Consider the following 13244-nt stretch of genomic DNA (forward strand, 5'->3'; position numbering starts at 1 on the left):
AAGCAAACTGACCAAACTTTAGGTATTCTGGTATCTATGCTGCTATTACCAGACAGATTTTGTAATATCTGCAAGAACCCTCCCCCTGCTGCATCCTACTATTTCCAGAGACCTAGTAGCTGAGAATATGCCACACAAAGGCTGCAGTATCAGATATAGTTCTTGAATTCCTGGACAATTTTATTTGTTTGAATTTGTCATCCCCATGAGAATACGAACTTAGATGTCAATATGTAGCAAATATCACTTAATTTTTAGAAAGAAGTGAAATAACAATATGGTTAACAAGCAACAAGAGCTTACTAAATCTGCCAATGTTTAATGATCTCATTTTCACAAATGAGCTTGTCACTGTATCTATTTTTAATTTTATTTCTTTTCTTTTTATATTTTATTCTTTTCTATTATTTTATAAATAAGTTTGGTCTCACATGGAAACTGTGTTCAACTATGTTTTTTACATAAATAAAAATAAACTAAAATATTTGTGTCTGGCAAAAGGTTCTTTCTCACATTTACTCCAAATGTCTACATATGAAAATATTTTTTTGGACAATGTAAGATTTATTTGAAATACCTCAACAATATTAAATGTTTTTTCTTGCAACATATTTATAATAGTTTTGTTCACTTACTAAGGATAGCCTTTTAAAATTCAAATTTTTTATATATTTTATTTAAAGACCTTGATAACATACATGATTGTGTTTGGGTTTCAGTCATGTAAAGAACACCACCCATCACCAGTGCAACATTCCCATCACCAATGTCCCAAATCTCCCTCCTCCCCACTCGACCCCCGCCTGTACTCTAGACAGGCTTTCCATTTCCCTCATACATTCTCATTATTAGGACAGTTCAAAATGTAGTTATTTCTCTAACTAAATTCATCACTTTTTGTGGTGAGCTTCCTGAGGTGAGCTGGAACTTCCAGCTCTTTTCTCTTTTGTGTCTGAAAATTATTATTGCAAGAACGTCTTTCATTTTTCTTAAAACCATAGATGAGTGAGACCATTCTGTATTTTTCTCTCTCTCTGACTTATTTCACTCAGCATAATAGATTCCGTGTACATCCATGTATAGGAAAATTTCATGACTTCATCTCTCCTGACAGTTGCATAATATTCCATTGTGTATATGTACCACAGTTTCTTTAGCCATTCATCTGTTGAAGGGCATCTTGGTTGTTTCCAGAGTCTTGCTATGGTAAATAGTGCTGTAATGAATATAGGTGTAAGGAAGGGGTTTTTGTATTGTATTTTTGTGTTCCTAGGATATATTCCTAGGATTTTAAAAGATCTTTAATCCAAGTTTTTTTTGTTAAATCTAAATATTACTCAGTCTTCTAAATACATATAAATTGAAGAAAGTTAGAATTAATAGACTGCTGTTGGAATCTTACAAGAAAATTATTAACATATTAGTTTCTGTTTATGTACATAATCCTGGCAATCTGCTCAGAGATTATTCTGGGAGGGCACATTTTGAAGTTATATTTGATGAAAAGGTTGATGCTGAGTCAGGTTTGGGCAAGGAAATTTCCTAGCCTACTGCACAATCTGAACATAACTATTTATTTTAAATTCATAAAGTGAGTGTTCTCAATCTAAGTATCTATTCTCACATTGTAAAAAAGAGTAATAAAAATTTACAGGGATGAGCCAGAACAATAGCAGAGTGGGAAGAAATTTGCCTTGCAGGTGACTGATCTGCTTTGAGCCCAAGCATCTCATATAGTCTCCTTGAAAATGCCTGAAGTGATTTCTGAGCCCTGAGCCAGAGGTACCCCTGAGCTTAGTTTGGTGCTTCCCATTAACAAACAAAAGAAATTAGAGAGATTTTAGTTTAGAACCTCGTATATAGCATAAGCTCAAAATGTCAGTACAAAACTTATTTAATCCCTGAGTATGCAGTTCCTTCAATGAAAGATCTTTGAGATATGCATAGTGAACTACAGATGTTTATGAATTTAGAATTGATCATACAGTTTAAATTGGTGAGTCAAAAAACACCCAATATCCATTTCTCTCTTTTTATTTATGTACAAGCTATTTCTTCACTGTCCTGGGCATAGAAAGCAATGCCAAGACATTGCCTTAATTTTCATCTTTCATCCATTCCCTAAAGATCAGGTCCTGTTCCACACAGTACTCAGTGGATGATTCTTAAGTTTAAGAAGGCTCAGCAAACTGTGCCTTCTTAATGGAGCTTGCTGCTCCAGTAGTCTGCTATTGGTGCACTACTATCTACACTACTAGTTACTGTCAAAAATGGAAATCCAGTTCGCTTATCTTGTTTTAGTTCATCATCCACATTTAAGTCAGTGTAAACTGCTGTATCATTGCTCTTTTCCCTAAAATAGACAAGCAGTCAAAAAACAATTCCACTCCTAGGGATATACTCTAGGAACACAAAAATACAACACAAAAATCCCTTCCTCACACCTACATTCATTACAGTGCTATTTACAATAGCCAGACTCTGGAAATAACCAAGATGCCTTTCAACAGATGAATGGCTAAAGAAACTGTGGTACATATACACAATGGAATATTATGCAGCTATCAGGAAAGATGAAGTCACGAAATTTTCCTATACATGGATGTACATAAAACATATTATGCTGAGTGAAATTAGTCAGAAGGAGAGAGAGACAGAATAGTCTCACTCATCTATGGGTTTTAAGAAAAATTAAAGACATTACTGTAATAAAGCCCAGAGATAATAGAGTTAAAATGGAAAGGCCGAAAGGACCAGGTCACATTTTGAAGCTCACAACAAAGAGTGATGAATGCTGTTAGGGAAATAACTACACTAACAATTAGCATGACAATGTTAAAGAATAAGAAAACTAGAATGCCTGTTGCGAATACAGGCTGGGGTGCAGGAGGATGGGGGACATTGGTGGTGGGAATGTTACACTGGTGAAGGGAATTATTCTTTTTATGACTTTCAGTCATAAACGACTACAAACATGCTTGTAATCATGGTGCTTAAAGATATATATTAAAAAATAAATTAAAAAAAGAAAGTTAACCCATATTGTGCCCTCTTTTATATTTTACTATTTCCCACCTCAGCCATTTTCATTCTATATCTGCCTGACTTTTTTTTCAGGCAAAAGTTACAGAAGTAGATTATTGGTAGTCATTCAAACTCCATATTTCTCTGCCATTCAATTCTCCCCTTTATCCTCTATTTCTGTGGTTACAGAACTATTATCACTCGCATTGTGTTTTGTTTTAATAGAAAGTATTTATTTATTTGACTTTTCTGCTACACCCAGTGATGCTCAGGGGTTACTCCTTGCTATGCGCTCAGAAATAGTTCCTGACTTGTAGGGCCAAATGGGATGCCGGGGGATTGAACTGTGGTCCCACATAGGCTAGAGCTGGCAAGGCAGACACCTTATCACTTAGCACCACAGATCTAGCCCTTATTTTTAAAGGGAAATGTACATCTTAAGAACTTACATAATTAGCTCAAATTTACTCATGAATGGTAGCTCCTTGAGTTAAATATAAGGCTTTCTGACCTTCAACTTTATGTCCTTTCATTAGTTTTTTTTTATCTTGCATCTCATAATTCTATTATTTAATTGCTTTCTCTGAATCCATTATGACAATTTATTTAAAATACTTTTATAAAGGGGTTTTCTACAAAGATTTCTCAGACTTTTCTTTCTTCAAGAAAAGTCTTTGCCGATTTTCTTAAAATAAAAAAGAAAGGTTCATAAAATATTTACATTTCTATTTCACCGAAACAGAAATAACACTCAGGTCCATTATTACATCTGCTAAATAAATGGCAAAGTAATAAAGCATAAATTATGGGTCGTTGCGACTATTCAGGTTCATAGCTCATCTTTTACTCTTCCATACATATACTATCAGAACAATAAACAACTCAAATTTAAATAAGAAAAATTGCTTTCCAATGAATAATTAAGACTATAACTAATAATTTTAATTAAACACATTTTAGTAGATTTCTTTTCCAAAGTATATATATATATATATATTTAAATATATACACACATTGGTATATACAAGTGTATTTGTGTAAATATATTTGTATTTTTAATTACATGAAACGTTAACAAATGAACGAACTATTCAACCAATTAACTTTTGTTGGTGTTGGTGCTTGGAGTGATAGCACAGAGTAGGGCGATTGCTTGCAAACAGAACTTAGAACGGACCCGGGTTCAATCCGTGAGGTTTCACATGGTCCCTGGAGCCTGTCAGGTGCGATTTCTGAGTGTAGAGCCAGGAGTAACCCCTGAGCACTACTGGGTGTGGCCAAAAACAAAATAATAGTTTGTTGGTGTTAAGATTTAAGGTAGGTGTAATTTATGCTAGCTTTCTCTCCACATTAAAGATGAAGTATAAAATGTTTTAACAATGAAAATAAGGCAAGCAGGATCTTTGACATAATCAATGATTTTAGGTTTGAGTTTTATTACCTAATTTTTATTTTGTTAAAAAATGTGAAAAAGCTTATTTTGAATAGAACTGAATTATAGATCATATTTATATGTCTATGAATATGTATAAATTTTCTTTTTAAATAAGTATTGAATCAACTAATAATCAATATAAGACATGATTAGGACACAAATGTATATATTCTGTGATATAAAATAATACAATACTGAAATGTGAGTAAAAATGTATAGCATTTTAAAATATTATAACCATTAAATTAAGTTACAAAATTAAAAGATAATGGCTAAATAGAAAAGCAATAAATGTAATAGACATTTAAAAATAAGATTATTTAGGGCTAGATTCATATAACAGTATGTGGGGTGTTTGCCTTGCAGATGGCCAATCTGGGTTTGATTCTGGCATCCTATAGGGTTGTTGAGCTTTCCAGTAGTAATTTCTACTTTATTGTAGTTTGCATCCAGAAATGAAAATGGAATTCGTCCTGTATAAAAGAATTCATTTTTCCTGTATTATCAATTTGAGATGCAAACATAGTCTCCGAAATAAGACAATTAGTGGTATGGTTGTAAAACATATTAATTAAAAAAAAATCCCTTCTCATTAATGCTCAATCCAGGGAATAACTTATTCTCAAAAATTAAACTATGAATTCACTAGATGAACATTTAAGACTAAATTTTTTTAAGAATTCAAATTTGGCTGAAGCTTCAACAGGCAGCATGGGGAGTGGCATGGCTCCATGCCACAGGTTTTTTGGCCAAGCTTAGTGTAAGATATGGGCTGTGGCTGCCCCCCACAACCTTCTCTCCTTCCTCCTGAACCTCAGGGCTATCCCTGGCTGCCGCCCAGGGTGCCAGCGAGGTGGGTTCCAGGAAGGAGTTTAAAGTGGATCCCAGGCCTCCCCTAGCCCCCAGCTTCCACAAGAGGGCATGCTTGAGGATGTCAAAGGCAACTTTCCTTCCCAAGAGTCCCCATTCTCAAACCATGAGGGGGCATAGCCACCGCACATAAAGTTTATATAAATTAATAGGACATCATAGAGTATAATCCACTTTGCATTAACAGATTTTAATATACTGTCCTTCCCTCTTTGGGTCACCACCTTTAGGAGCACTTCTAGTACTTTACCCACTCATCCCATCACTTATCACCCCACATTTAACCCTTTTTACCATCAGTTCTTGGCTCCTCACAAGCAGATCATTAGCACTAATCAAGCCAGCTGCCACACAGCTCCCAAAGTGGAAAAACAGAGTCTCAGACTGAGAAGAAACCAATACTCTGTTGCTATTGATCTACTTTTAGCGGCCTCCTTTCCTCCACCTCCCTTCTTTGCTTACATATCCTTGCTACCTTACTCGGTTTCTGAGACGTCCCCACTCAAAGACATTTTCTGATATGGGACTTTTGGGAGCAAATGCCTTACCCCTTATAGGGTTCTAGGGATTGAACCTGGGTCATCTGTATATAATCAAACACCCTATCATCTGTATTATCATTATGGCCCTTTTATAAATTTTTAAATGAGAGAACAAGAAAGCTTTGTTTAGCTTCAGTCACTAAATAAAAACATAAACCTTTCACTTTTCCCCCAAATCATACTTTTCTATTATAAAAGAAATATACACATTGTTAATAGAAAATAGATGTTATGTAAATATTTAACTAAAATATTATTGTCATCATGTAAACCACTATGATCAAAATAAAATTTATAAAAAAAAAAAAAGAAAAGAAAATAGAGGTGCTTGGGAGAGTTTTAAATGCTTTATTTACAATAGCCTGTATAGTTTCATGTTAAATTTCTTATTGTCAATTTTTGCAACAATATATGATAAAATTAATAAATTAATAATTAAGATCTAATAAAATAAAAATATATGTAGGTGTTGACTTTAGATACAGAACTTTATAATAATTTTATTGTTATGTATTAATGTGTTTATATTAATATTTATATAACAATAATCAGAACTGCTTAATTTCGGATATTTTTTGAGTATATGTAACCAAAATGTGTATTGCACAAATGGATATTGGATAAATACTATTTTTAAACCATTTTTAAAAAGTAGTATCCTGTGAGAAAATAGTACTACAAGTATACTAGATGAAATTACATTGAACTGGCAGGAGATTAACTAATAACTCTTTTAGATTTGAAAATGCAAAACTCCCAGTATTGGTAATTGTGAAGCTCAAACATCATTAACTTAAAAATTTTACCTTCAATTTTTCTTTATATGTATTTAATCTCTTTAATTAAAATGACTAAGTATAAAATAATATGATGGCTAAAAGGTCAAATGCTTGTTCTTTTACAAAAACTGTGAAACTATTGAAGTTAAATGACTTCTTATAAAATAAGTTAACATAATTATTCATTTAAGGAAACTTTAAATGATTAACTTTGGCATTTGTCATCACTCTTAAAAAGACACTTAAAATTATATATGCCCTCTAATCTTTATAATACATGAACATATTTGTGTAATTGTTGTAGATGCCCCAAACTTCAAAGAAGTAATTTTCCCAATCACACTCAAAAAAGCTTGTAATATAAATAATCCTAGTGTTATATGTATTGAGCCTAACTAATCAAAAAGATCTATAGAATTGAAATAAAGGGACATGTACTATAAAATAAAGTAGGTACTTATTTCTGAATCATTGATAAACAGAAAGAGGAGGCGAGGCTAAAAGCTTACTGTCCCAAGAAGCCAGGCTTTTAAATTTATTAGGTAGCTCTGACATTACTATTTCTGAGTAGTATAAATAAATGCATTGCTAAACCAACTGCACACTTTGGACTCTAAAATGTTCTCTCGAAATTGGCATCTACTGTGGAAACTCTACTCAGAAATGCTCTCTTTCTCCTCAGGAGTTATGTGCCAACAAGGAAAATATTGGACCTGATTGATAACTCTTCTTTGTATTGCTAGAATATATTTATGCATATGATTGCACTCATTTTTGGAATAAAATATATGAATAAATGACAATAATATCCAGAAATAATAAAAAAGAGGGCCAAAATGTCCAATCCAATGTAGCAAGTTTGCCACAATATTGGAGGAGTGCAGTTAGAGCAGAGAAGGGACCACTATGACAATGCTAGTTGGAAATGATCCCTCTGAACAAAGACTGGGTGCTGAAAGAAGGTCAAGAGATATACATCTGGGCCAGAGTGGTGGCGCAAGTGGCAAGACTATGCCTCGCTAGCCTAGGATAGTCCGCAATTCAATCCCCCTGCATCCCATATGGTCTCCTAAGCCAGGAGCGATTTCTGAACGCGTCCCCAGGTGTGGCCAAAAAGAGAGAGAGAGAGAGAGAGAGAGACAGAGAGAGAGAGACAGAGAGAGAGAGACAGAGAGAGAGAGACAGAGAGAGAGAGACAGAGAGAGAGAGACAGAGAGAGACAGAGAGAGAGAGACAGAGAGAGAGACAGAGAGAGAGACAGAGAGAGAGAGAGACAGAGAGAGAGACAGAGAGAGAGAGACAGAGAGAGATCATACCCTGTTTAATAACAATATTGGAAACCACAGTGTTTAAAGGATGAACAGAGAGGGGGAGAGATAGCAAGAGAGTGGGAAAGAAAAGGGCGAGAGGTAGAGAGAACAGGAGAGGGAAAAAAAGAAGAGGGGTGATGCAAAGAAGTTGAGGGAGAGAAAAAAGAAAGGGAGAGGTAAAGAAGAAAAAACATTTGCCATAGAGGCAGGCAGGTGGCCAGGAGGGAAATTAGGGATATTGGTTGTGGGAAATGTACACTGGTGAAAAGTACTGTCACTATATGACAAACTCTTTCATGAACAACTTTGTAACTGTGAAAGAAAAAAAAAACTAGTATAAACAACTTGTGTGTTTAAAGTAATTTTATAAATTTGAAAAAAGAAATAAAAAAATAAGATGTTAAAATACATAAATAAATTATCAAATCTTTACAGATCTTTTCAGCTATAAAGTTCTTGAATGTTATGGTGAGGTATAAATATTATTCTCAATAAATTAACCTTTAACATACATTCAAATTTGTGCTATTTGCAAATTATATGTTTAGTTTCAGGAAGATAGTAAGAGACTAAATGCACCAAATACAGAGTTTTTCTCTGTCAAAATAGAAATGCATAATATCACTGAGACCTTGAAATGCTGTACAGATGTTAAATAAAGCAAGTTGTAAAGCATTATTTTGTTATAAAATATGAATTGATTTTAATAAGTCATCAAATAATCAAAAATAAGAATGTTTTTACTTTTTGAGCTTGGAGTTTAATTTGGAGGTAAACTCACAAAATCTTTTCCCCCATAGTGAATTATGACTAACAGACTTCACAATGGTGTGTTGAATTACTGGAGTTATTGAGCATTATCCTGGTCATCCTGGAGTTGCCGAGGGACTAAAATGAGTGAATTTGAAAAATATATTATTTAATTTTTTAATGATTTTAAAATATAATCTGTTTTATTGTTGCCACAGTCTTGAATGTCTTTCTTTTTTTTTTGGGGGGGGGTGCACACCTGGCGGTGCTCAGGGGTTACTCCTGGCTGTCTGCTCAGAAATAGCTCCTGGCAGGCACGGGAGACCATATGGGACACCAGGATTCGAACCAACCACCTTTGGTCCTGGATCGGCCGCTTGCAAGGCAAATGCTGCTGTGCTATCTCTCCAGGCCCTTGAATGTCTTCTTTTTTTAAAATTACTACTTTCGTTGTCATTCCTGGATTAGTTTCTTTCTTGTACTCTTTCTTGGAACATTTTGATACTTCTTTGTCTAAAACTAGTCAGTTTTGACTTTAACTTTAATACTATAGAATTTGTCCTTTTGTTATTTTTGTTTTTGTGTCACTCTGGGCACTTACTAAGTGCTAAATATTGTTCAGACATTGATAGGTAGATTTTCCTCTTAGTTTTCAACTTGGTTTGAAATATTAGTACAGCAAAGATACCAAAAAAAATAAAAAAAAGTAAAAAGAAAATCAAAACTTCATTAGTTAGTTTTCTCTGGGGATTGATAATCACTTCAACATTGGTAATCATTGCAAATCACTTGAAATGTTACTCAAACAAGTTGATTATAAACAACAGGAAGTCATGGGGTCGCTTCCCTAATAAATGAGTTGAGTTCACCATATGTCCCAGTCGATGAATAGTCAGAATTGTCAGAGGAAGCAGGGTGAAATATTTCTTTTCCTGACTGATTAAAAAGGCTAGTACCATATTTAAGTGCCCCAGAAGACCTCAGTAAGAGAGACAGGTGAAGTGCTCATAAATGCAAAATAACCTGTTTTTAATTAGAATACGGGCTACTAAAAAAAATAGAATTTTTTTGCATTTAAAATTTAAATTATACAGTGATGCAAAAAAGTCTAAATAAACATTTTTCCTGTGTTCTCTCCAGAAAACAATCTATTTTTCTCTCTTTCTTCCTCTCTCTTATATTTTTTCTTATTTACCTACAAAATACTTCTTGAAATAAAGCTTTTTTTTTTTTAACTAAACTAGAGAATTTCATTTACACAAGAGAAACGTCATGGCTCAAAATGCACATTAAGGACACAAGATAAAAATATAAAGGCAGAGAGCAAGAGGCGAAGAAAATTCCTTAATAAATATAGCTTTGTCTCTGCAAGCGAAAGCATATTTTTTACTGTCAGTAAAAACAAGGCATTAAATTCCTGATTATGAGAACAATATTTTACTTTAATAAAATCTTAAAGCAAACTAGAATATAGACATGTGCAGAAAGAAATAATCTGTTAATCATCCTCAAACAGTAACACTATTAATTTTAAATAATGGTATTAAGATAAAAAAAACAAGGGTCAAATAAAAATTTCTATTAATTTTTAGAACAAATTACAAAAAACTATTAGGAAAAATAAAAACTATTTCAGGTGAGGTTATTTTTTTCCTGTAATAAAATTACAAATAAAGATTAGACTGATAGAACATAATTAGAGTCAGCAATTGAGTTGGCTGAAATGGCTGCAGAGTAATAAGGGGAATATTAATCAGTAAAGATCAAATACATGAAGGGCTTGTTTGTACCTGAAAACATGAATGAATGCTACTCATTTTATTTCCAAATGACTCATGTTCTTTGAGGAGGCAGAATTCTGAGATGATCCATAAAATTTTTTCATGATATGTGTATTCTATATAACCCCTTTCATTCTAGTGTTGACAGGCATGTGAAATGACATATATTCCACGATTTTAATATAGAATATACTTGATATCAAAAGTGAAGGGATTTTTAAGAATTTAATTATGACCCCAATTCAATTAAAGTCAACTAATTTAGAGTGATCAAACATATTGTTATAGTTGAAAAAATCTATGCAAATGTTCAAAAACAATAAGACATTTTCTTTAAATTTAAATTTAAATTCAGACATATTTGAAACATGAGTGATATGCTATTGTTTTTCTGACAAAGAACAGCTATGTATGAGGAGACTTTTATAGAACTTATGGTACAGGTTTTTACAAATGTCTAGAAGCTGAAAAGGATTTAAAAAACTAGCAATCAAAATGGAGACACTGTACTCCAAAGACAGAAATTAAATTTTGTCAACAACTTGAATGAATATTGTGAGAACACGAACTTAGATGAGCCCTTAGCTAAACTTACTTGATAATTTTTACCAAGTGACCTTGAATAAGAGCCAAGTAATAAGAATCAGAATACTGATTGATGTTGTCTATAAAATAATTAATGGAATTTTAAACTTTAAAGTGACATGGTATTTTGAAAGTGAGTTAAGTAATGTCTTGAAAGCTGTACCAAATTTGACCATACAATTCAGCAACTATGTTTTCTTAACGTGCTTGCACTTAATTTGAAAATGCATGCAAATACAAACCTTTATATGTAGATGTTCCATAAGAACTCCAATTATAAGTAAACTTCAATTAAAAGTAAAGGTGATCAAGAATCCCTCTGTTTTACTTCAACAGGTGAATGAATAAACAAATGTAGTCTATATTTTTGAATAAATAATGATCCTTAGTAGGAAAAAATGACTTATATTGCATGTAAAGACATTTAAGAAACTTTAAAAGCTCATTCCTAAAAAAAAATTAGCAAATGGACAAGGCAAATCCTAAAGTTATACAAATATTTGGAAAGAAAATTATTTATAAATAGTAAAGAAAAAAATATTTACCAGGCCTGGAGATGACTTTTTGCTGAATCCTTGACATGAAATTAAAAAAAAAAAAAGTCAACAATTTCTAGGGATTTAGAAAAATTGAAGAGAATTGAATGAGTGAATCAAAAATTCATTTAACAATGAAATAATTCAAATTAATGTAATGTTTGCTATATAATGGTATTCATTAGTCAAAACCCAAAGTAAAAATATGATACAATGAAATGAAAGAATTTTAATTCAATCTAGGCCTGGTTCTGCAGGAATTTCTTTTGTTATTGTTTGATTTGGGGAGCCACACCTGGTGGTGCTCAGGGGTTACTCCTGGTAGGCTCAGGGGGACCATCAGGGATGCCAAGGATCAAACCTATGTCAACTACGTGCAAGGAAACACTTTACCTACTGTGCTATCATTCCAGCCCCAAGTAGAAATTTCTTAATATTAACCCATCGACTCTAAAATGTTTATCACCCAAATGCAAGATGGTAAGGTAAGTAAGGCAATACATGTGGTATCGCTATTAACTATATGTTCATTTTTATAGATTTAATACTATCATAAAATTAATTTTTAAAATTCTACAGCATCTCTAATAGGACAGAATTTGACCTCAACAATAAAGCAGAGTTTAAAGTGTGTCAAACTCCTCTAAATTGAATATTGACATTCAACTCTGGAATTGTCTCTGGTAGTTTAAGATTTTTGAGAGATAGGCCAGTGCTCAAAAATTTCTACTTCTTGCTTGATGCTCACTTCAGTACTTTCCAATGAAGTGAATATTCAGCACGTAAGTCAATGCATCCTACATCACTTCCCTTTGTTAGTAAGATTAAGTACTTTTAAGTTGATTACTTGTAAAGCAATCATCCAAGAATGCTATCTGAGATTTTTGTTTGGTTATTGTTATTGTTCTTCTTTTGGTTTGTTCCAAAAAATCAAATTCAGTGTGACAAATCTGCTTCCTAAGAACAGTGTGTGCTCTTCCTCTGTCACATGCGTTACAAATTATATCATTAAAAAGATTAGTCTGAGCTGTGCAAGTCAATTTGTGACTCTATTGCAGAATAAGGAGACATTTCTGCAATAAATGGAGTCTTTAAATCCATTGATGTGTATCTTCGCTTCAGATCAGCTTCTTTTTAGTTTCTTAAAATATGGAACACTTCATAATTTGCATGTCATTCTTGAGCAGAGACCATACTAATCTCTGAATTCTTCTGATTTTAGTATATATGCTGCTAAAGCTAGCACTTAACTTATCCCTTTTCTTAATCCTTGTTTTGTATTTAAATGTTACTGAGATTTATATCAGTTATATGTCATCTGTCAGTCACATACTTATTTAGAGTACTCTTATTTAATTTTACTACCTCTTTTCTTAAACCACATGATAGTTTATATTATTGATTATATTAAATTTATGAGTATAGATTTAATCTATGAATAATGCTACATATATTTATTACTTTACTCAAAGTTTACCTTGGCTATGTTCTCAGGGATCAGTCCTGGTTGGGCTCAGTGGATCATGTGGAGTGCCTGCAATTAAACTCATGTTGGCTGTATGGATGGCAAGTACCTACCTGCTATACTATTTTCAGTACCCAGAGAATTCTGTTTATTTATTGATCGTCTAT

The 13244-nt window shown here is 32.9% G+C and overlaps 1 non-coding gene across 1 annotated transcript; it reads right to left on the reverse strand.

Moving 5' to 3' along the window:
• Window positions 1–12755: 12755 nt before the first annotated feature.
• Window positions 12756–12858, reverse strand: LOC126004896 (U6 spliceosomal RNA). Its single transcript, XR_007494120.1, has one exon. It is a non-coding gene; the product is annotated as a U6 spliceosomal RNA (small nuclear RNA).
• Between the last annotated feature and the right edge of the window lie 386 nt (window positions 12859–13244).

Source organism: Suncus etruscus, chromosome 3, assembly GCF_024139225.1.
Source record: "Suncus etruscus isolate mSunEtr1 chromosome 3, mSunEtr1.pri.cur, whole genome shotgun sequence".
NCBI lineage: Eukaryota > Metazoa > Chordata > Mammalia > Eulipotyphla > Soricidae > Suncus > Suncus etruscus.